This window comes from Rattus rattus, chromosome 7 (assembly GCF_011064425.1).
Source record: "Rattus rattus isolate New Zealand chromosome 7, Rrattus_CSIRO_v1, whole genome shotgun sequence".
NCBI classification, from domain to species: Eukaryota; Metazoa; Chordata; class Mammalia; order Rodentia; family Muridae; genus Rattus; species Rattus rattus.
Window position 1 is genome coordinate 16,470,600 of NC_046160.1, and position 4,738 is coordinate 16,475,337.

General features: G+C 39.3%; 1 pseudogene; it reads right to left on the reverse strand.

Moving 5' to 3' along the window:
• Nucleotides 1–1,227: 1,227 nt before the first annotated feature.
• On the reverse strand, nt 1,228–2,911 carry LOC116905656 (annotated as a pseudogene).
• Nucleotides 2,912–4,738: the final 1,827 nt, after the last annotated feature.

Here is a 4,738-nt window from a genome sequence, read left to right on the forward strand (position 1 = left end):
TTTTTCTGGTATATTGGGATATCTAGTATTTGCTTTGCTGTGAGAACTGGAGTCTGGTGATGCCAAGTAGTCTTGGTTTCTGTTGCTTAGGTTCATGTGCTTGCCTGTCACCATCTTGTTATCTCTGGTGTTAGCTTGTCTTGCTATCTCTGACAGTGACTTGACCCTCCTGTAAGCCTATGTGTCAGCACTCCTGGAGACAGGCTTTCTTCCAGTGGGATCTTGGTACAGACAGCTGTGTCACAGTGTCAACTCCTGGTGCAAGGAGAAACTGGAAGGATTCTAGTCTGCTCCTAGGTTCCTGTGTCCAGGAAGGTTTTTCTTGGGCCAGGAGTGTGAGCAGAAATGGTAGTCTCACCTGTGTTCTCAGGATTGTTGGCACTTCTGAGAGACCTGCTCTGTCCACAGAGGATCTGGGTACAGAGAACTGTGGGTCCAGGTCACATCTTGGTGCGGGCAGAAACCAGAAGGAACCTGTCTCAGACTTATCCTGGGTTCCTGTGTCCTGAGGGCTCCAGATGGGTATCTCAGAGCAGAAGTGGTGCTCGTATCTCTGCTTTCAGGTGTCAGTACTCCTGGAGACTGCCTATCAGCTCTGGGCTCCGGTGGAGACTGGAAGCATCCTGTCCCTGACTGTTCCTAGGTTCCTGTGTTCAGAGGGTTTCAGGTGGCTTCCTCTTTGGCAGGATTGTGAGCACAAGTGGTCGTCTCCACTTGTGCTCTCAGGATTTTCTGCACGTCTGAGAGTTCAGCTCTCTGCCCCATGGGATCTGGATACCTAAAACTATTTTATTACACAAAGGTTGTCACAGAATTGGATAGTTCTCTACTCTGTAAACAATCATTCTCACCCTCCACTGAGAGGTTGCTTCTGAACTTCTCCTGTGGTGACACAGCACTAAATTCCTGTTGCTAACAAAAGAATAGAGATGCCTCAGTGATTTAGGTTGAAAACCAGACACTAGTATATGGTTCTTGTACCCAGCATTAGGAAAGTTCAAATGCCTTTATTCAAAAATACAAAATAAATTATCTGTAGGCATGGACAATGACAGCAATAAACCATTATATATTGTTAAAGGAAACCAGTAACTGATAGTTACAGTGATCAGCCAGCATTCTCTTCAGTCATTTTCTTCAGATGATATCTCTGAAACTATTGGTAAGTAGCCTGCCTTGAGCTTCCTGTCACAGTTCATTGATAAGGGCAAATCTCTATTCTAGGAGTTAGAACTTGCCACCTCCCATACCCCCTACCATCCCACCCATTGCACCCATTCCAGGGTTCTTCTCTTCATTAGGAATTTTTGTCACTTCAACTTCGGCTGTAATTAGCAAGGAGTCCACTGCAACTGCAGCCAGCAAAGCAGTTCTTCCAACCTTTGTTGGATCAAAGATTCCCTTTTCCACCATGTTCACAAAATCTCTAAGCATGACATCATAACCATCTTCGAGGAACTTTGCAGAATTTTCTCAACTAGAAAAGATCCTTCAACATTTGAATTCTTAGTGATCATCATTACAGAATTTTAAGTGCTCTTTTAATAATTTCTATACCTCTTTCTGATCTTCATTAGCAAGCTTTAATTAATCCAAGGCTGGGATGCAATGAAGCAGAGTACAGCCCCCTCCTAGAACAATGGCCTTCATCAACAGCTGCTCTTACAGCATTGAGAACAACTTACTTCTCATTCACTTCAACATCAATTGTCCCTTTAACCTTCAACACAGCTACTCCATCTGAAAGTTTAGTAAGTCACTCATTCATCTTTTCCATTTCATATTCCCTAGTTGTGATATCTAGCTGCTCAATGATCCCTTGAATACATTTTTCAATGTGAGCTTTGTTTCAAAAGCATGGCACCATCTTTGGTGACAATGACATCTCCAACTTTTTCTAAGTCATGGGCTTAGATTTAGATTCAACCCCTCTTTTCCAAACACCGCACCACCAGTAGAGATAGCCGTGTCTTTAAACTGAATCTTCCTATTGTCTGTTTACCTTTGACTGCTACAACTTGAAGACCAACTTTTAGCCTGTTTAAAACCAGTGTGCTTAGAGCTTCTCCATCAACATCTTCAGCAATTATGACCAAGGGCTTCCATTGGCAATTTCAAGAGAAGGTACAATGGACTGAACACTAGAAAATTTCTTTTCACTCAACAAAACATAGCCATCTTGGAATTCACATTTTTGACCTTTTGATGTGTTAATAAAATATGAAGAAATATATCCTCTATCAAACTTCATGCCTTCAATAATTTCTAGCTCATCATTCAGGATTTTTCCATCCTTCACTGTGATGACACCCTTTCTTTCATTTTTTTTTATTGCATCAGAAATGATGTTCCCAATGTCTTTCTCTCCTTTTGCCAAAATTGTAGCAACCTGAGCAATTTCTTCAGGGGTTGTCATGGATTTAGATTATTTTTTAAGTTCAGCAATTACAGCATCAATGGACAACATCATACCTCTCTGTATTTCCACTGGATTAGCCCCTTTGTTGATCTTCTGAAAACCCTCCTTGGCAATAGACCATGCCAGAACTGTGACAGTGGTAATGCCATCCCCAGCCTTTCATTTGTTTGTTTCATTTCTTGTTCAGGCAACATCCTGAACAAGATTAGCTCTGTTATTTTTGTACTCATCATTTAAATCAATTGACGTTCCAACAGTGATGTCATCTTTTGTTACTTTGGGACTTCCCCAACTCTGTTCAATAATCACTGTTCTTCCCTTTGGCCCCATTGTAACAACTACAGCATCAGCTAAAAGGTCTATATCTTGAAACACCAAGGCCTTAGCATCTGCACCAAATTTTGTATCTTTGGCATAGGCCAGAGTAAGATGAGGAAACAGTGCCCAAGACACTGGTCTCACTTGGTGAAGAACTGTGTTTAATTCAGGCATTTCTGTAGGGCAGTGGCATGGGAGCATGAGGAGAGACAGGCCATCTGCAGCTAGTGAGGGCTCTTTTTTCTGTCTTAAGTGTGTGTTGGCATTCTTTGAACAACCTTTGCCCACACATCTTTCCAAACCCTCATTATCATCCAAGGAAATTGATCAATTTCCAGAGGATGAATTTTTAGAATTCCAGATATAAGTGACATCAGAGTATATTTCTGCTTTTGATTTCTGTGCCTTTAGGTGCTATGGAAAATTTTCCTTAAGTATTTTATTTGTTTGAATTCAGGAGTTTGTATATAGTCCCTGTTAGTATCACGTTGGAGCATGAGTCTTCAGCCTTCTGGCCCAGGATCATCTTACGTCGTGAAACAGAAATCATTAAGGACTAGCTTATTCTGTCTCAGCAGAACTAAGCTGTCCTCTTCTGTAACTTGTATCCTCTTATGAACAGGACAGGTCTGTAGAAGAAATAGACAATTTCTGCCCAGTAGCTACATTGTCACAATGTATAACCTCACCTGGAGGTAGTCGCTCAGTTTCTATTCTATTTTGAATTCATGAAATGAGAGCTGTTAGAAGCAGATATGTCTTAACAAATGATAAATAACATTAAATGTCATATTTTATGGATTTCTGGCATTTTTGAAAACTATCTATGTAAAGTAATTTGAACTATTGTCCATTAACTACTCTTAGCTATTTTTAATAAAATTATCTTGAAAACACCCTAAAAGTAAACTCAGAGTCATGAATTTGCTATCTGGCCCTTAAATCATATTGCTTAAACATGTAAAAACAGTTTGTAATGACAGTAGTAGAAGGACTGGCTCTAAGCTTTGTATTCTTAAATGTGCTGTATAGGCACAATGCCTACATGAGATTAACAATCTTATTCTCATTTTTATATCAGTAAGAAATTTATACCAATGAAAACTTTAAATTTTTATCAAATAAATTCTGTACCAATGTGAGAAATTATAACTTCAACTTAGTAACAATTATAAGGATTTCTACCAAATGATTAAGGCTGCACAATCAATACTAGCTAATTCCTCCTTGTTAAATTATGACCATTTCTAAATTCCCCAGAAAAACAACCTTAGAATAGCAACCTTCAGCTCCCTAATGTTTAGGACATTGGGTTGACAACTCTTCATAACTTCATCAGGCTGAATATGGGCATTGAGATATATTGGGGTTAGGTAGGGAAAATGAGGGAGTTGTTTAGGCATTTAGAAGGCCACACCAATGATTATTGTGGTCTCTGATGTCTGTCCTGAGTGGATCTGGCTGAAAGTCTCTGAGATCAGGAATTTAAGCAGGTTACTTTAGCACGTCAGATGATGAGACTCACCAAAGCTGTGCATTCTGTAATATATAAATCTCAAAACAAAATTTAAGTGTCATTGAGATATCTGTATGGATACTATCAGTCTATGTAGTGTGGATAGACTGATTAGGATGAATTTTTTCTTTTCTTTTCTTGTATCTAGTTCTTCAGGAGCTCTCGCTCTATCAAATATGATCTATATATCTCTGGAAGGTGTCCAGAGTCTAATCACCTTTTCTAAAAGCACAAAAACTAAACTTTTCCCCCAAATCAGCATATCCTTTAGTCGACAACTAGAGTTTCCTGTAAAACTTTTTCCCCAAATCAGCATATTCTTTCGTCGACAGCTAGAATTTCCTGTAGACTAAATATCGGTTATGCTCTGTACCTGAAGCCTCAGACTTCCATTTATTAATAACTTTTACTTTATCTATCTGTTATGCTCTCTACTGGAGTTACAGATTCTATTTTTCATATCTTAGTTCTGAACTTTTGGTGGA